Source organism: Strigops habroptila, chromosome W, assembly GCF_004027225.2.
Source record: "Strigops habroptila isolate Jane chromosome W, bStrHab1.2.pri, whole genome shotgun sequence".
NCBI lineage: Eukaryota > Metazoa > Chordata > Aves > Psittaciformes > Psittacidae > Strigops > Strigops habroptila.
The window spans coordinates 14,170,518-14,190,444 of record NC_044301.2 but is presented as its reverse complement, the minus strand read 5'-3'; the positions used below and the strand labels follow the sequence as shown (position 1 = coordinate 14,190,444).

The window sequence follows — 19,927 nt, the reverse complement described above, 5'->3', positions numbered from 1 at the left end:
TGGGAAACTGCTCACCAAAGACTGGAGCAGCAACTTTCTTAGGAGAATCACCACTGACACTTGTTTGCCCTTTCAGTTCACGCACCCTTTCCTCCAGAACTCAGGTAGGTTTTCCATCCCACTTCCTCATGTCTTCTCTGTGATCCCACAGGTAAAACCATAGGGTGGCCCATGGCATGTACCGCCTATATCTTCTCTCTCGAGCAGTAGGGTGCCTTCTGTTAATAGCTGAGATGTCATTCTGTATACATGGGGAGCTGGATAGATCTTCTCTCAATTGTTTGAACTCCTGTGTCAGGAGTTTTTCCACAGCTGAAATTATGGAAGTGATGAGATTGTCTTCAAACTCCCAGAGGTGATGACACACTTCATCCACTGTCAGTGCTGCTTCATCCCTCCAGCTCACTGATGCCAATGAGTTGGCATATGATGATGGTTCACTCCGTGTAAATTTCCACCACAGGGGTCGTGTACATTCGACTTCCTCTGGATCTATGGGTGCATTCCCAGCATCTGGCTTATGATAGATCATCTCTAGAATGGCTAATTCCCTCAGGTACTGGAGGCCTTTCTCTATCATGGTCCACTTGCTTGGCCAACATATAACATCGTCCTTGTAGGGTTACCTTTCCTTCACAGCTGCCAAGAGCCATCTCCAGAGGCTGAGGGCTTGTTTCTCTTTTGCAATCACATTGTCACTTCCCTCTTCCCTAGCAAGTGATGGCAGCTGCTTGGCTTCCCTACCTTCTAGTTCATGACTGTTGAGCCCATTGTCCCAGCTTCAGAGCTACCAGGTGATGATGTGCTCATTTGGAAGACATCTGAAATCTTTTCACATATTCCTCAGCTCAGTCAAGGACAGGGATCGAGAAGTTACTTCTTCCTCTTATTCCTGTACTAATTCCTCTCATTCAGATGTTGCCCCCTCTCGTTCATGTGTTGTCTTCATCTTCCTTCACTGCACGAGTTGTTTTTTGTGCCTTTCATTTGTGTTTCCTCTTATAGAGGAAAATGCTTATAGAGGCAAATGCTTATAGAGGCAAATGATACTAGCATGGATTGGTCCTTTGGTTCAGCTGCAGTGTCTTTCACTGGGGTTGGAGTGGCTGTAGTGTCTGTTGTCAGGGTTTGAGTAGCTGCTGTGCTTGTCTCCGGAGTTGGGGGAGCTGCTGTGCTTGGGGATTGAGTAGCTGCATTGTCTGTTGCTTTGCTATCAGATCCAGAGACATCTTTTTCCTGCTACTTACAGAACAGGGCTCTGTAGGCATAGGCCAAAACCCAGCACATTGTGCTAAGTTGTCACTCGGGTAATGCCAGGACGACAGCACACCTTGTGTAAGTGTTCTGTTCATTTTTCTGGATTTCATATTTGGTCAGGAGTGAAGTTCCAAAGCACTGGAGGGGCCCACTGGCCTAGGAGCTTGCCCATATGATCCCACACACCCTGCCACTCATGACTGTCCAGCCTCGGGGAAGATCACTTGGTGGTATTCTTAAATAGTCATTTAACCTTAGACAAGACCCGAACCCGACCCTGCTTAGCTTCTGAGATCAGACAAGATCGAGCATTCCTAGGATGGTATGGCTGTAGGCAAAACACAAAGAGCATATTAAGCAACATGTGGGTTCCCAGCAAAAGGAGCAGGCTGATTTCAAGGGCATTGGAAGGATATTCAAGATCTTTAATATTCCCAGAATCTACTGTAAATAGCCTGGTGGGGGAACGGAGGGTGTGAGGGAATATCTCCTCCATAGGTTGACACTCCAAGGGAAGGAAAAAAAAAAGAGGTGTAATTGTTAAAAATTCCCATTACATGCCTCCCAAAGTATAGAGGTGATGACCATGCTGAGAACGCATACCAGCCCAGTTTCATGATCAATGAGTGTATTGTACTACAAGTCACTATCATAAAGTACAGCAAAACAAGAACCTTAGCCAAGGCCCCAAAGCTGATAAACACTAAAACAGCTAATACTGGCTGCAAATAAGATATGACATCCTGAAACTCTGAGTCCAAGCGCAACAACTCTGAGAGCAAATAAATCAACATTGTGATGAGCGACTATTAATCCAAAACAAGGAATGCTTATCACAAATACTTTTAGACACATTCTGGTCAGATCTGTCGTTACCTCAACCCTTCGTGCCCCACGTTGGGCTCCACAAAGGACTGTTGTGGTTTAAGCCCAGCTGGTAACTGAGAACCACGCAGCCGCTCACTCACTCCCCCCCTTCTTCCCCCCCACTCCTGGAGGGATAAGGAGGGGAATCAAAAGAATGTAAATTCCACAGGTTGAGATAAGAACAGTCCAGTAACTAAGGTATAATACAAAACCACTACTGCTACCACCAATAATAATAATGATAAGGGAAATAACAAGGGGAGAGAATATAATTGCTCACCACTGGCCAACTGATACCCAGCCTGACCCGAGCAGCAATCTGGGCCTTCCAGGTAACTCCCCCCACTTTATATACTGGGCATGACGTGCTGTGGTATGGAATACCCCTTTGGCTAGTTTGGGTCAGGTGTCCTGTCTCTGCTTCCTCCCAGCTTCTTGTGCCCCTCCTCACTGGCAGAGCATGAGACTGAAGAAGTCCTTGATCTGAGTAAACATTACTTAGCAACAACTGAAAACATTGGTGTGTTATCAGCACTGTTCTCAGACTAAAGTTGAGAACAGAGCGCTGCACCAACTACTAAGAAGGAGAAAAATAACTGTTACAGCTGAACCCAGGACAGAGGGGAAGAGGAAGATTTGGAGGGGGGTAAGGAAATAACAATTTAATGTCACCTGAAGTATTGTTTAACTCTTTACTTAAAAGCACTGAAAGCTTCTGCACATCTGTATTCACAATAGAAGCAACCTTCTGGCACATTGATAAAAGTATTAAGATGAGTGCAGATCTGGGCATGATACAAAGAGATGAGAGCTCCTTGCAGCTGAATTAAGGCAACACACAAAATAACCATTACCTGGCAAAGGATAATTCTGATGCAGATGTCTTTTGTTTTAATATCGGATCAAAGGGAAGCTAGGTGGTTTAGGGCTAGCGCTCCAAGCTGCATGGCTAACTTATCTGCACCATTCACGTAGGCATCACATTGTCTTCTTCTAAGTAGAGAAAGATCTAAAACACAAGGGAGGGACAGGGAGACAAGAAGGGAAAGCAACACCAACTCCATACTGGGGAAAGGTGCAGTCTTGAGTCCTGAGGAAGTGCATTTAAATACCTGTCTTCTTTACAAAAATGTATGGGTGCAAAGTCCTCCTGCTGTTCTCTGGAAAGTCTCACTCCAAATCCAGATCTGAGGTTGTCTCTGCTCTTAGGAAGCTCTGGCTCCTGCACTCGGATACCCTCTGGGTCCACAGCCCTGAGCCAGTGTAACACTACCTTGTCACAGAAAACATTATCTCAGTAGACCCTGGAGGGTGGACACAACTGTAGTGGTGTAAAAATGCCTGATGCCAGCATGCTTTTACTTTCCTTCTGCTATTGGTGTGTGCCTGTGCATATTTATATGTACATGTATTTATGTATGTATGTATTTATATGTAACCATTTCTATATAGGTATTGTAATGTTTCTAATAGACACATCCCAGTCATGCTGCTGCAGTTAAAACAGTGCAGATTTTCTCCTTCAACAAACCTCAACACAGTTCTGCAAAGTGTTAAGCCCTGTCAGTTCTTGCTGAGAGCGTCTCAGCAACTCTTTCTGCACCCTGAAACAGAACTGGGCCCCAAGTTAATGAAAAGTAGGGCAGCCTTATACTATCAGCTATCTGAGAGGGTGCCTGGCATTTTGAGAAAGAGCAACAGAAATTTCAAGTTACCAAGGCAATGGAAAACCTCAGCATAGTGAAGGTAGATGTAAAAGTACGGCCAGGAGCCAGACACAGCTACTCTAAGACAGGCTCATTGCATGCCTTGCCTCAGTTTCCCTTTGATTTTGAGGCAGATGATGATGCAAATCAACATGATAAAGATGTTGCAGTCAAGATTTCTGATGTGCTGCTAAACGACCTGCTCTCTCTAAAGTGCAAATATCATGTAGGTGTAGCATCAGATTGGCTTTGCTGCTGCCCCCTGCTGGAGCCATCAGGGATATGAGTTGTGAAGTGTATGATCCCATCCCAGCCTATGCACACTGCAAATAAAAAAAGAGAACTCCAACTCTTTCCTTTCTTTCTTCTACCAGACCGGGCCAAATCTTGATCTCATTTATACTGCAGTTATCCTGGAATAAATTCACAGGAGTCAGTTCCTCTAGATTTACATGGGTAACACTGACAGCAGAATTCATCACCACGTATTCATAGATGGCTCCTAAGCAGGGAAAAATATTAAGGCCTCCTTTATCTTGATGGCACAAGATGTCTCAATAAATGTAAAGCATGTGCTATATAATAGTAGAATAATCTATGGTATTCAGTGCTCTCAGATCCTGAAAGTCTTTTCCACTTGCAAGGGGGGAATTAAATAAGGAGAAAAATATATATTTAATAAAGTGCTTGTTGCAGAATATTTTTTAAAATATCAAACTGTGAAACCTAAAGTAGGGTGATACCCTCCCTTTCAACAATACTTTGACTTCTTACAGTCAGAAGATGCAACATGCATATGATTCAGAAAGATTCCATCAAAATTCATTAAACTGTGTGTCCTGGGTTCAGCTATAGCAGTCATTTTTCTCCTTCTTAGTAGCTGGTGCAGTGCTGTGTTTTTTTAACTTTCAGCCTGGGAACAACGCTGATAACACTGATGTTTTTAGTTGTTGCTAAGTAATGTTTACTCCGACCAAGGACTTTCTCAGTCTCATGCTTTGCCAGGGAGGAGGGGAAGCCGGGAGGAAGCAGAGACAGGACACCTGACCCAAACTGGCCAAAGGGGTATTCCATACCACAGCACATCATGCCCAGTATATAAACCAGGGGGAGTCACCCAGAAGGCCGAGATCACTGCTCGGGTCAGGCTGGGTATCGGTGGGCGGGTGGTGAGCAATTGTATCCTCTCCCCTTGTTATTTCCCTTATCGTTATTATCATTGGTGGTAGCAGTAGTGGTTTTGTATTATACCTTAGTTGCGGGACTGTTCTTATCTCAACCCGTGGGAGTTACATTCTTTCGATTCTCCTCCCCATCCCTCCGGGAGCAGGGGGAGGAAGAAGGGGGGGAGTGAGTGAGCGGCTGTGTGGTTCTGACTTATCGGCTGGGCTCAAACCACGACACTGTTTCCAGCTATTTAGTAAGTTTCGAAGAAACCTATTGCGTCTTCTGCTCCATATGATGGCCTCTTTGAATGTAATTAACCCTTCATTCATGGGTCTTTCTATCCAACTAATCTCCCACCCTGTGCTTTCTGATGCTTTTTTACTACTGCAGCTAATACTGCCACCTAAAATCCTCCAGCAGTCACAGTGCTATAGAGCTCTTCGCACAGGCAAGGTACTGTAAATCTCCATAAACAGTGCTTGAATGAACAGCAAATTCAGATAAGTGATGTGTTCTTTTTCATCTATTCCAGTTACAAACAGGGGATGCTCTTCATCCTTCAAGGTAGAATTTTATCTGGGAATGATGTTGGTTTCATAACTGCCCAGAGGATTAAGCCACTGAGTTTGGGGAAGATGGGCAAGAAGGAGTGTAAGGAGGGACAAGAGGGCATAAATAAATAGTGAAACAATAAACAGACACCTAGTAATACATATGCAAATTAACCTCCAAAATTGATGTCCTGGTTTTGGCTGGGATAGAGTTCATTTTCTTCCTAATAGCCAGTACAGTGACCTGACCCAAACTAGCCGAAGTGATATTCCATATCACAGCATGTCATGCTGGTATATAAACTGGGGGGAGTTAGCTGGAAGGGATCGGTCACTGCTTGAGACGGGCAGGGTATCAGGCAGTGGGCGGTGAGCAACTGTATTGTGCATCACTGCTGTTTATTTTTTTCCTTTCTCCTTTTAGTGTTATATCCTCTCCCCTTGTTACTTCCCTTATCATTATTATTATTAGTAATAGTATATTGTACTTTATTTTAGTTATTAAACTGTTCTTATCTCAACCCATGGGTTTTTCATTCTTTTGATTCTCCTCCCCATCCGGCCCAGGGAGAGGGGAAGGGGGGGTGGTGTGAGTGAGCAGCTGCATGGTACTTAGTTGCTGGCTGGGTTTAAACCATGACAACTAAAAGGCAAAACAATAATGGATCCAGAAAAATCAAGAGATGTTATACAAAGCATGAAATTGATCTGTTTAAAGTGTAAAACTTTGGTCTGTTTATTACATGGTTGACAGAGACTCAGGACCCAATCTGGTCTCATCCTGAGTATGATAAACTGTGACCAATTTCAGATCAGAGCTCCTATTTAGAGAAGTGCTAAGTGCAGAGAGGGATTATATCATGCATAACAGAAGCAACAAAAAAAAATAATCTTGTTCCCCCCTTCCACTTTTCCCATCTGATAAATGAGTTGGTTTCTCAAAACAGGCAGTGGAGCTGGAGGGACCAGGGTAGATTTAGATTAGATATTAGATATTAGATATTAGATACTAAATATTAGATATTGAAATAGATATTGAATTGCTGAGGTGAGTATCTCCAGAGAGGATGCCTTTAACACTGGAGCGGGGGGAAGCACAGCGTCCAGGAGCCTCAGTTCGGAGCGGCAAGAGCCACTGAGGAAGCCTCAAGTCCTCAACAGGACTTGCCCAGGAGCCGGCAGCTCAGCTGACGCGAGCACCCGACTCACAGGGGGCGGCTCCAGGAGTGACGGCACCAGCCCTCAGTGGGTAAAAACCCATCCCAGGGAGCACGGCGAAGAGGGCCTGCAAACACGGCGTGGCACGTCAGTCAGGGCGTGGCGCGGCAGTTGGCGCAGGCAGGGGGAGCGGGATGGTGAGCACTCGCCTCAGGACCAGGGCCCGCTGTGAGAGCTCTGACCCGGCGGTTGCCAGCGTAGGCACGCAGACAGAGCCGATGAGAGGGGAGGCTGTGGCGCAGACCTCAGAGTGTAGAAAGTGCCTCGACTGGTCTCTTGAGGAGAGGGTGCACAATGGACAGGGCTGCACTCGGTGCGCCCTAGTGGAGGTCCTCCTGCAGCAGGTGGCTGAGCTGCGGGAGGCTGTTGGAGAGCTAAAAGATGCCAGGGAAGCTGAGAGGAAGCTGGGCTGCTTGCTCCAGGCCAAAACTGTACGGGGCAGCAAATGTCCAGCATTGCTCATATAGGAAAGAAGGAGGGCAGCAACCCAGGAAACTGGGAATTAGTAATGAGAAAAACCAACAAAAAAAGGAGGAAGAGGACAATTAATGACAAGGGACTTCCTCCTAAATCTGATGTCCCCACCCAGAACCACTTCGCAGTTCTGCAGGGGGCTAACGAGAAAACACCCACCACACCTAATGAGCATCCTGCTGATGCACCAGTAAAGAGGATCCCTACTGGTGCCTCCAGGAAAAAGCAGAGGGTCATAGTAGTAGGGGACTCTACTTTGGAAGGCACAGAGGCACCCATCTGCTGGCCTGACCCAGTCTCGAGGGAGGTGTGTTGCCTGCTAGGGGCTCAGATCAGGGAGGTTGCTGAGAGGCTGCCTGGTCTAGTAAGTCCTGCTGACTATTACTCCCTTCTAGTGGTCCATGTGGATGCTAGAGATATAGATAGCAGTAGCCTGGAGAACATTAAGAAGGACTACAGAGCCCTGGGAGAGGTGGTTAGGGGCTCTGGAGCTCAGATAGTTTTTTCATCGATTCTCCAGGACAAAGGGGAAGACCTAAAAAAACCTAGGCGCATTTGGCAGGTTAATAAGTGGTTAGAATGGTGGTGCCGTAGTCAGGGGTTTGGCTATTTAGAACATGGGACTCCATTTGGGAGGCCAGGACTACTGGAGGCTGGTGGAGCTGGTCTGACAAAGAAGGGGAAGAGCTTTTTTGGTAGGAGGCTTGCCAGGTGGGTCAAGAAAGCTTTAAACTAGATGTGCTGGGGGAGGGGAGCACTGATCCATCCCAACACTCCTGGTCAGTTGCCAGCACCTGTAATAAGTGCTTGGAGAGATGTAGAGATGTTTCAGCTGCCCCAGCCATTGAGTCAGCTTCATTTGGAGCTCGGCTCAGATTCCTCTATACAAACGCCCGTAGTATGGGGAACAAGCAAGAGGAATTAGAGATGTGTGCAAGGCTACAGGGATATGATGTCATTGGTATCACAGAAACATGGTGGGATGGCTCCTATGACTGGAGTGTTGGAATGGAAGGTTACAGACTGTTTAGAAAAGACAGACCAGGCAGACAAGGAGGGGGCATGGCTATTTATGTAAGTGATAGGCTGGAGAGTATGGAACTCTGTCTGGGGACGGGTGATGAGTCAACAGAGAGTTTGTGGGTCAGGATCAAAGGGAGAACAGCAATGGGGGACATTACGGTGGGGATCTGTTACAGGCCACCTGATCAAGAGGACTCTGTGGATGAAGCGCTCTCCAGACAGATAGGAGCAACCTCACGCTTACAGGCCCTTGTCCTCATGGGGGACTTCAACCATCCTGGTATCTGTTGGAGGGACGGTACGGCCCGGCACAAGCAATCCAGGAGGTTCCTCGATTGTGTGGAAGACAACTTCCTCTTTCAAGCAATAGAGGAGCTGACAAGGAGAGGTGCCATGCTTGACCTTGTGCTCACCAACAGGGAGGGACTGGTTGGGAATGTGACGCTCCAGGGCAGCCTTGGCTGTAGTGATCACGAGATGGTTGACTTAGAGATCCTCAGGACAGTGACAAGAGCGTGCAGCAAGCTCACTGCCCTGGACTTCAAGAGAGCAGACTTTGGCCTCTTCAGGAACCTGCTTAGTAAGGTTCCATGGGATATAGTCCTAGAGGGCAGGGGAGCCCAAGACTGCTGGTTGATATTCAAGGATCACCTGCTGTGTGCTCAGGAGTGTTGCATCCTGACTAGAAGAAAGGGCAGCAGGAGGGCCAGGAGACCTCCATGGATGGACAAGGAGCTGCTGAGGAAACTTAGAGGGAAAAAAAGAAGCTTATAGAAGGTGGAAGCGAGGACAGGTGGCCTGGGAAGAATATAGGAGCATTGTCTGGGAAGCTAGGGACCAGGTTAGGAAAGCTAAGGCCCAGCTAGAATTAAATCTGGCAAGGGAGGTGAAAGATAACAGGAAAGGATTCTATAGATACGTAGCAAATAAAAGACAGACTAGGGACAACGTGGGCCCTCTCCGGACGCTATCAGGAGAACTGGCTACCCTGGATTTGGAGAAGGCTGAGGTTCTCAATGACTTCTTTGCCTCAGTCTTCACTAGCAAATGCTCTGACCACACCACGAAAGTCTTGGAAAGCAGATGCAGGGACTGTGAGAATGAAGACCTTATGCCCACTGTAGGAGAGGATCAGGTTCGAGACCATCTTAAGAACCTGAATGTGCACAAGTCCATGGGACCTGATGAAATCCATCCGCGGGTCCTGAAGGAGCAGGCGAATGAAGTTGCTAAACCACTATCCATCATATTTGAAAAATCCTGGCAGTCAGGTGAAGTTCCTGATGACTGGAAGAAGGGTAATATAACCCCCATTTTCAAGAAGGGGAAGGTGGAAGACCCGGGAAACTACAGACCAGTCAGTCTCACCTCTGTGCCTGGCAAAATCTTGGAGCAGATTCTCCTGGAAAGCATGCTAAGGCACAGGAAAAACAATGAGGTGGTTGGTGACAGCCAACATGGTTTCACTAAGGGGAAATCCTGCCTGACCAATTTGGTGGCCTTCTATGATGGAGCCACGGAACTGATGGACAGGGGCAGAGTAGTTGATGTCATCTACCTGGACTTGTGCAAAGCATTCGACACTGTCCCGCACGACATCCTTGTCTCTAAATTGGAGAGACGTCAATTTGATAGATGGACCACTCAGTGGATAAAGAACTGGCTTGAAGGCCGAATGCAAAGAGTTGTGGTAAATGGCTCGATGTCCAGTTGGAAACCTGTAATGGGTGGTGTCCCTCAGGGATCGGTGTTGGGACCGGTCATGTTCAACATCTTTGTCGGCGACACGGACAGTGGGATTGAGTGCGCCCTCAGCAAGTTTGCCGACAACACCAAGCTGTGTGGTTCGGTTGATACGCTGGAGGGAAGGGATGCCATCCAGAGGGACCTTGACATGCTTGAGAGGTGGGCTGATGCCAACCTTATGAAGTTTAACCAAGCCAAGTGTAAGGTCCTGCACCTGGGTGGGGGCAATCCCAGGCACTGCTACAGGCTGGGCAGAGAAGAGATTCAGAGCAGCCCTGCAGAGAAGGACTTGGGGGTGTTGGTTGATGAGAAGCTTAACATGAGCCGGCAGTGTGCGCTTGCAGCCCAGAAAGCCAACCGTATTCTGGGCTGCATCAAAGGAAGCGTGACCAGCAGGTCGAAGGAGGTGATCCTGCCCCTCTACTCTGCTCTCGTGAGACCTCACTTGGAGTGCTGTGTACAGTTCTGGTGTCCTCAACATAAGAAGGACATGGAGCTGTTGGAGCGAGTCCAGAGGAGGGCCATGAGGATGATAAGAGGGTTGGAGCACCTCCCATATTAAGGCAGGCTGAGAGAGTTGGGGCTGTTCAGCCTGGAGAAGAGAAGGCTGTGTGGAGACCTCATAGCAGCCTTCCAGTATCTGAAGGGGGTCTACAAGGATGCTGGGGAGGGACTCTTCCTTAGGGACTGTAGTGGTAGGACAAGGGGTAATGGGTTCAAACTTAAACAGGGGAAGTTTAGATTAGATATAAGGAAGAAGTTCTTTACAATGAGGGTGGTGAAGCACTGGAATGGGTTGCCCAGGGAGGTTGTGGATGCTCCATCCCTGGCGGTGTTCAAGGCCAGGTTGGACAGAGCCTTGGACTACGTGGTTTAGGGCAAGGTGTCCCTGCCCATGGCACGGGGGTTGGAACTAAATGATCTTAAGGTCCTTTCCAACCCTTGCTATTCTATGATTCTATGATTAGGAAAAAATTCTTCACTATGAGACTGGTGAGACAATGGCACAGGTTGCCCAGAGAAGTTTGGGATGCCTGTCCTGGGTTCAGCTGTAGCAGTCATTTTTCTCCTTATTAGTAGCTGCTGCAGTGCTGTTTTCGGCTTTAGTCTGGGAACAGTGCTGATAACACACCGATGGTTTTAGTTGTTGCTAAGTATTGTTTACTCCGAGAAAGGACATTTTCAGTGTCATGCTCTGCCAGGGAGGAGGGGCATGGGAAGCCGGGAGGAAGCAGAGACAGGAGACAAGACCCAAACTAGCCAAAGAGGTATTCCATACCACAGCACATCATTCCCACTAAATAAACTGGGGGGAGTTACCCGAAAGGCCTGGATGGCTGCTTGGGTCGGGCTGGGTATCAGTCGGCAGGTGGTGAGCAGTTGCACCGTGCATCAGTTGTGTTTGTTTTCCTTTTCCCATTGTAGTTTTATATTTTCTCCCCTTGTTATTTCCCTTGTCTTTATTATTATTGGTGGTTGTAGTAGTAGTTTTGTATTGTACCTTAGTTACTGGATTATTCTTATATTAACCCATGGGATTTACTTTCTTTCGATTCTCCTCCCCATCCTTCTGGGAGTGGGTTGGGGGGGGAAGAAGGGGGGAGTGAGCGAGCAGCTGTGTGGTTCTCAGTTACCAGCTGGGCTTAAACCACAACAGTTCTTTCTGCCGCCCAACGTGAGGCACGAAGGGTTGCAATAATCACACATCTGACCAGAGTGTGTCAAAACTTATCTGTGATAAGCATTCATTGTTTTGGATTAATAGTCACTTGTCACAATGTTGATTTATTTGCTCTCAGAGTTGTTGTGCTTGGTCTTGCAGTTTCAGCATGCCGTACCTTACTTGCAGCCCGTATTAGCTGTTTTAGTGTTTATCAGCTGGGGGGCCTTGGCTAAGGTTAGCGTTTCACTGTACTTCATGGTAATGACTTGTAATATAATAGAATTATTGATCATGAAACTGTTCTGGCTTGTGTTCTCAGCCTGGTCATCACCTCTATACTTTGGGAGGCATATAATGGAATTTTTTAACAATTACACGCCTTTTTTTTCCTCCTCAGGGGGTCAAACCATGAAGGAGACATTCCCTTCTTCCCCCCGCCCCCCACTCCCGGAGCAGGAAGGTTTCAGGAGTATTCGAAGGCCATCCAAAACCTTTAGAATTCTCAAATGCTGCTGTATATAGCCTGGTGGGGGAGCAGGGTGTGTGAAGCAATGTCTAGGGTTAAACCACTATATAGGAGGACCACCAAGAGATTTTCCCCGAGGCTGGACAGTTATGAGTGGAAGGGTGTGTGGGATCATATGGGCAAGCTCCTACGCCACTTGGCCCCTCAGTGCTTTGGAATTTCACCACTGGACAAGTGTGAAATCCAGAAAAATTAGCAGAACAGTTAGACGAGGTGTGCTGTTGTTCTGGCAATACCAGAGAGGGACAACTTAGCACAATGTGCTGGGGCTTGGCAAATGCCTACAGAGGGTCTCTGGAAAAAGATGTCTCTGGATCTGATGTCAAGGTAACAGACAACACAGCTACTCAACTCCCACACACAGCAGCCACTCCAACCCCAGTGACAGGCACTGCAGCCACTCCAACCCCAGTGACAGGCACTGCAGCCACTCCAACCAGAGTGACAGACACTGCAGCCGCTCCAACCAGAGTGAAAGACACTGCAGCCACTCCAACCACAGTGACAGACACTGCAGCTAAACCAAAGGACCAATCCGTGACGATATTGGTTGCCCCTGTAAGCAAGGGGAAAAGCAAACGAGAGGCACAAAGAGCAACCCATGCAGCGAAGAAAGATGAAGACCCAATGCACTTAGTAGAGGGGACAGCATCTGAACAAGAGTTATTAGTACGTGAATCAGAGGAAGACGAAGAAGAGGTGACTTCTCAACCCTGGACCTCAACCGAGCTGCAGAATATGCGAAAAGATTTCCTCATCTTCCAGGGGAGCACATCGTCACCTGGTTGCTCCGATGCTGGGACAATGGGGCCGACAGTCACGAACTAGAAGGTAGGGAAGCCAAGCAGCTGGGAACACTTGCTAGGGAAGGAGGAACTGACAAAGCGATTGCAAAAGAGAAATGAGTCCTCAGCTTTTGGAGGCAGCACTTGGCAGCTGTAAAGGAAAGGTTTCCCTTCAAGGATGATGTCATGTGTCGCCCAGGCACCTGGACCACAACAGAGAAAGGCCTCTAATACCTGAGGGAATTAGTCATTCTAGAGATGATCTATCGTAGGCTGGATGCTGGGAATGCACCTGTACATTCAGATTAAGTCGAATGTACATGACCCATGTGGTGGAAACTTACACGGAGTGCACCATCATCATATGCCCACTCATTGGCATCAATGACCTGGAACGACACAGCATCACCAACAGCATATGAAGTGACTCATCAACTCCGAGAGTTTGAAGACAATCTCACCCCTTCCATCATTTCAGCTGTGGAAAAACTCCTGACTCAGGAGTTCAAGCAACTGAGAGACAGTCTATCCAGCTCCCCACATGTACAGACCCACATCTCAGCTATTAACAGAAGGCACCCTACTGCTCAAGAAAGAACATATAGGAGGTACACAGCACGGGCCACCCTATGGTTTTACCTGTGGGGTCACAGAGAAGACATGAGAAAATGGGATGGAAAACCTCCTTCAGTTCTGGAGGAACAGGTGCATGAATTGAAGAGGAGAAAAACACTCAAGGATGATTCTCCCATTAAAGTTGCTGCTCCAGTCTCTGGTGAGCAGTTTCCCAGATGGAGTGGAAGGGCTGATTTTACTCCAGCTCCTGTGATAAGGAATACTAATCCCTTTCTACAAGACATAAGAGGACAATCTTATGATCACTATTAGAGGGGCCCTGCCTCCAGCCAGGCAGAGGAGAGGGACAATTGGGTTTGCTGGACTGTGTGGATCAGATGGCCTGGCACATCAGTCCCACAGGAGTATAAGTCTCTAGTAGATACTGGTGCACAGTGTACCCTGATGCCATCAAGGTATCAAGGGGTGGAACCCATTTCTATTTCTGGAGTGACAGGAGGATCCCAAGTGTTAACGGTACCAGAGACTGAAACCAGCCTAAGTGGGAAGGAGTGGCAAAAGCATCCTATTGTGACTGGTCCAGGGGATCCATGCATCCTTGGCATAGACTATCTCAGGAGAGGGTACTTCAAAGACCCAAAAGGTATCGATGGGCTTTCCGTATCGCTGCCTTGGAAACAGAGGAAATTAAGCAGCTGTCCACCTTGCCTGGTCTCTCAGAGGATCCTTCTGTTGTGGGGTTGCTGAAGGTCGAAGAACAACAAGTGCCAATTGCGACCACAACAGTGCACCGGCGGCAATATCGCACCAACCAAGACTCCTTGATTCCCATCCATAAGCTGATCTGCAGACTGGAGAGCCAAGGAGTGATCAGCAGGACCAGCTCATGCTTTAGTAGCCCCATATGGCCCATGCGAAAGACTAATGGAGAGTGGAGACTAACGATAGACTATTGTGGCCTGACTGAAGTGTCACCACCATTGAGTGCTGCCATACTGGACATGCTAGAACTTCAATTTGAACTGGAGTCAAAGGCAGCCAAGTGGGATGCCACAACTGATATTGCTAGTGCATTTTTCTCAATTCCTTTGGCAGTGAAGTGCCGGCCACAGTTCTCTTTTACTTGGAGGGGCATCCAGTACACTTGGAATTGACTGCCCCAGGGGTGGGTGGCAACACAGCCCTGCCATCTGCCATGGACTGATCCAGACTGCACTGGAACAGGGGCAAGCTCCAGAACACCTGCAATACATTAATGACATTACTGTGTGGGGCGATACAGCGGAAGAAGTTTTTGAGAAAGGGAGATTACATTTTCAGGAAGAAAATGGCAAGATGGATGTCACCAGATCCCCACAGATGTGATCAACAAGATAACAGCAATATCTCCACCAACTAACAAGAAAGAAACACAAGCTTTCCTAGGTGTTGTGGGGTTCTGGAGAATGCACATCCCAAATTACAGTCTGATTGTAAACCCTATCAATCACGTGACGCAGAAGAAGAATGATTTCAAATAGGGCCCTGAGCAGTAACAAGCCTTTGAAAAAATTAAATGAGAAATAGTTCATGCAGTAGCCCTTGGACCAGTCTGGGCCAGGCCAGATGTGAAAAATGTGCTCTACACTGCAGCCAGGGAGAATGTTTGTACTTGGAGCCTCTGGCAGAAAGCTCCAGGAGAGACTCGAGGTCGACCCCTCGGCTTTTGGAGTCAGGGATACAGAGGATTTGAGGCCAGCTATACTCCCACTGAAAAAGAGAGACTGGCAGCCTATGAAGGGGTTTGAGCTGCTTCAGAAGTGATTGACGCTGAAGCACAGCTCCTCCTGGCACCCCGGTTGCCTGTACTGGGCTGGATGTTCAAAGGCAGGGTCTCCTCTACACATCATGCAACCCATGCTACATGGATTAAGTGGGCCACACTAATCACACAATGAGCTTGAATAGGAAATCCCAGTCATCGAGGAATTCCAGAAGTCATCATGGACTGGCGAGAGGGCAAAGATTTTGGAATGTCACCAGAGGAGGAGGTGATGCGTGCTGAAGAGGCCCCACCATATAATAAACTATCAGAGAGTGAAAAGCAATATGCCTTGTTTACTGATGGGTCCTGCCCTACTGTGAGAAAGCATTGGAGATGGAAGGCAGCTGTATGGAGTCCCCTGTAACAAGTTGCAGAAACTGCTGAAGGAGAGGGTGAATGGAGTCATTTCGCAGAGGTGAAAGCCATCCAGCTGGCCTTGGACATTGCAGAACAAGAAAAATGGCCAGTACTTTATACTGACTCATGGATGGTGGCAAATGCCCTGTAGGGGTGGTTGCAGGAATGGAAGTAGAGCAACTGGCAACACAGAGGTAAAGCCATCTGGGCAGCTGCACTGTGGCAAGATATCGCTGCCTGGGTGCAGAACCTGGTGGTGAAGGTATGCCATGTAGATGCTCATGTACCCAAGTGTCTGGCCACTGAGGAACACCAGAACAACCAACAGGTGGATCAAGCTGCTAAGATTGAAGTGGCTCAGATGGACTTAGATTGGCAACATAAGGGTGAATTATTTTTAGCCCTGTGGGCCCCTGGCGCCTCAGGCCATCAAGGCAGAGATGCAACATATAGATGGGCTCGTGATCAAGGGGTGGACTTAAGAATGGACTCTACTGCCTAGGTTATTCATGAATGTGAAACGTGCTGCAATTAAGCAAGCCAAGTGATTAAAATCTCTTTGGTATGGAGGACGATGGCTGAAGTATAAATAGGGGAAGGCCTGGCAGATTGACTATATTACACTCCCACCGACCCTCCAAGGCAAGCACCATGTCCTTACCATGGTGGAAGCAACCACCAGATGGCTGGAAACATATGCTGTGCCCCATGCCACTGCCCGGAATGCTGTCCTTGGCCTTGAGAAACAAGTCTTGTGGGGATGCAGCACCCCAGAGAGAATTGAGTCAGACAATGGGACTCATTTCCAGAACAACCTTATAGACACTTGGGCCAAAGAGCACAGTAATGAGCATTGAGTGGGTATATCACATCCCCTACCATGCACCAGCCTCTGGGAAAATCGAACGATATAACAGGTTGTTAAAAACTACACTGAGAGCAATGGGTAGTGGGACTTTCAAGCATTGGGATACACATTTACCAAAAGCCACCTGGTTGGTCAACACTAGCGGATCTGCCAACAGGGCTGGCCCTGCCCAATCAGAACTCTTACGTACTGTAGAGGGGGATAAAGTTCCTGTGGTGCACATAAAGAATTTGTTGGGGAAGACAGTCTGGGTTATTCCTGCTTCAGGTAAAGGCAAACCCACTTGTGGGGTTGCTTTTGCTCAGGGACCTGGATATACTTGGTGGGTAATGCGGGAAGATGGGGAAGTCCATTGCATACTTCAAGGAGATTTTATTTTGGGGGAAAACAGCCAGTGAACTCAATTATATGCTGTTGCCTGCTATGTAACGCTTTTATAGCCCAGCAGCTAGATGCCCATCTCCACCACTCTGGGCTTTGAAAAGAAGATATGCACTGTCATGATCATCAGCAGAGAATCAAGTCATGGTTAAGCCAGCAGCAGCAGCAGAACTGTCCTCAGGTCACCATCGAATGACCCTGACTTCCCTCAGATCATCACCCCGACAAAGAGTGAACTTTGATCAAACTAGACTAGCTCAGCAGTGACCAGACAAGTTCGGCGGTGTCATCAGCAGTCAGCAATCCAACACATACTGGCTGGGCTTAAACCCCAACAGTTGTCCCTCAACAGATATCAGGGTGGGTGGTTAAAGTCCCCCATGAGGGCCAGGGCTTGTGAACGCAAGGCTGCACTTATCTGTCTGTAGAGGGCCTCATTTTCTTAGTCTTCCTGGTTGAGTGGCCTGTAGCAGGCCTCCACTGTAATGTCCCTTGCCCCTGCCCTCCCTTTATTCCTGACCCACAAGCTCTCAGTCGGCTCCTCATCCATCCCCAGGCAGAGCTCTGTGCACTCCATGTGGTCATTGACAGGCAACAGTCCAACACTACACACCATCTCTTCTGCCCTGAAAGACTGTTACAGGAGATGGAGCCTGACATCATGGACTGGATGAATTCAGCAACTTTATAAGGATTGGTCCATCGACTAAGGAATGATATGTCTCTTTTTGTGTGTGTGTGTGTATATATATGTGTATATATATATATGAGGCAAAAAGCGATGGTACGTTTTAAAATATGGGATCTGAGCATGATGTGAATGGTATGGAATAAGGGGTGGATGCTGTCCTGGGTTCATCTGTAGCAGTCATTTTTCTCCTTCTTAGTAGCTGGTGCAGTGCTGTGCTTTCAGCTTTAGTCTGGGAATAGTGCTGATAACACACCACTGGTTTTAGCTGTTGCTAAGTAACATTTACTCCAATCAAGGACTTTTTCAGTCTCATGCTCTGCCAGTGAGGAGGGGCATTGGAAGCCGGGAGGAAGCAGAGACAGGACACCTGACCCAAACTAGCCAAAGGGGTATTCCATACCACAGTATGTCATGCCCTGTATATAAACTGGGAGGAGTTACCCGAAAGGCCCAGATCGCTGCTTGGGTCGGGCTGCGTATCGGTTGGCCGGTGGTGAGCAATTGTATTGTGCATCAGTTGTGTTTGTTTTCCTTTTCCCCTTTTAGTTTTATATTCTCTCCCCTTGTTATTTCCCTTATTATTCTTATTGGTGGTAGTAGCAGTGGTTTTGCATTGTACCTTAGTTACTGGAGTGTTCTTATCTCAACCTGTGGGATTTAAATACTTTCAGTTCTCCTCTCCATCCCTCCAGGAGCTGGGGGGCAGGAAGAAAGGTCAGGAGTTAACAAGCGGCTGCATGGTTCTGAGTTACCGGATGGGCTTAAACTACGACAATGCCCCAACCCTGGAAGAGGTCAAGGTCAGGATGGATGGGGCTTTGAGCAACCTCGTCTAGTGAATGGTGACCCTGCCCATGGCAGATGGGGTGGAACTAGATGATCTTTAACGTACCTTCCAAACCAAACCATTCTATGATTCTGTGAAAAAGGTTTGGTATAAGAAAAAATAATGGAAGATAAGAACTGAAAATATTTTGTGTTTCTATTTGCTTGGGCAAAATCCCATTCCCAGACCAAATCTAATCAGAATCTGTCCGTAAAAAAAGAAATCAGGAAGGAAATATTTTGAAATATAGGAAAGGTCTCAGCCTGATCCATGCTACAAGGTGTTCAAGGTACACGGTGTTTCTTTCATGATTTCGATGTCCAGTCACAGTTATGAAAGAGTGTTATTTCTCAGTCACAGCATTATGCTTTTCACTTGGCTTTTGTAAACCCCTGTGCTTAATTATTTCATCTGAACTGCAGATTTCCATGGATCCAGCAAAGCATTTAAGCACCTGTTCAGCTTTAAGAACCTATTGTGTTCTGTGAGGCTTTCCACAATATGAATTAAGTGCACACTTTGCTGAATGGACAGCTCTATACCATAGCTACATTTCATATGGAAGAGATACAGGCCTTTTCCCAAGAGATTCACTGCTGTTTAGTACATTGGTCTGTAATTTGTGCCATTTTTATTGATGACTTTGTCATATCTGATTGAACTCTGGCAGAGTTTTTGTGATCAGTCTTGGACAACTCGGAAGGGACTAATCTTGGCACTGCAGGATGAGACACGAGTGTTACAGTTTGTGTACCAGATATGAGTATCATCCTAAGCCACTAGGAAGCCAATCTGAAGTCTGCCTGCTTAAGAGAAGCACTGCCATTGCCATGCTTTGCCAAGTCAGGGTATTTTGAAGAGAAAGCAGAGTTATTCTGCTTAAAATGCACAAGACATCTGTATAGAGGGTGAGAATTTCAAAGTAAGGCACAAGTCTTACTTTATGGGGAAGTATTATTGTCATTGTTCTTCCAGAGCTGGAAAGGAAGGAGAAAAAATTGTATAGGAGCTCAACTCTGAAAAATTTGCAGACCTGAGTGGCAGGCTAAGTGCTACACAGCAAGCTGTGGAAAAATAGCAGCAATCAAAAGCCAAAAATCTGGTCTCCAAGCTTCTCGTTCAAAGACATGCAATGTACTATCTTCCTGGTCAAGAAAGAGTAGCAAGTATGCACTAAAAATTTAGAGGTTAAACACCCATATAGGGGGATATGTTAACTGCTTCACATTCCACTGGCACTGGGCATATTGCCTGCAATGCCATGGAAATGTGTGTACAAGTTAACAGCGAAGTTCAGCTGCTGCGAGATGTGTATGGATTAGTCTGAATTAATTGTTTCCATGATTTAAGTGTTAGGCACCAGGAAATTAATCTGGGCAATAGTTAAGACAATCTGCACAAAACTGGGTCCAATGTTGCTGAAACAATCTGGCTGAAATGA

General features: G+C 47.2%; 1 protein-coding gene and 1 long non-coding RNA gene across 15 annotated transcripts in view; one reads left to right on the top strand and one right to left on the bottom strand.

Moving 5' to 3' along the window:
- Positions 1-19,927, bottom strand: part of LOC115619073 (CUGBP Elav-like family member 4) — a 528,109-nt gene that overhangs the window by 484,498 nt on the left and 23,684 nt on the right. The window lies entirely within an intron of this gene.
- Positions 11,393-19,927, top strand: part of LOC115619075 — a 31,896-nt gene continuing 23,361 nt past the window's right edge. For all 3 annotated transcript variants that reach the window (XR_003994909.1, XR_003994910.1, XR_003994908.1), the window contains exon 1: positions 11,393-11,404. This is a non-coding gene — a long non-coding RNA (uncharacterized LOC115619075). The remainder of the gene's footprint in view (positions 11,405-19,927) is intronic.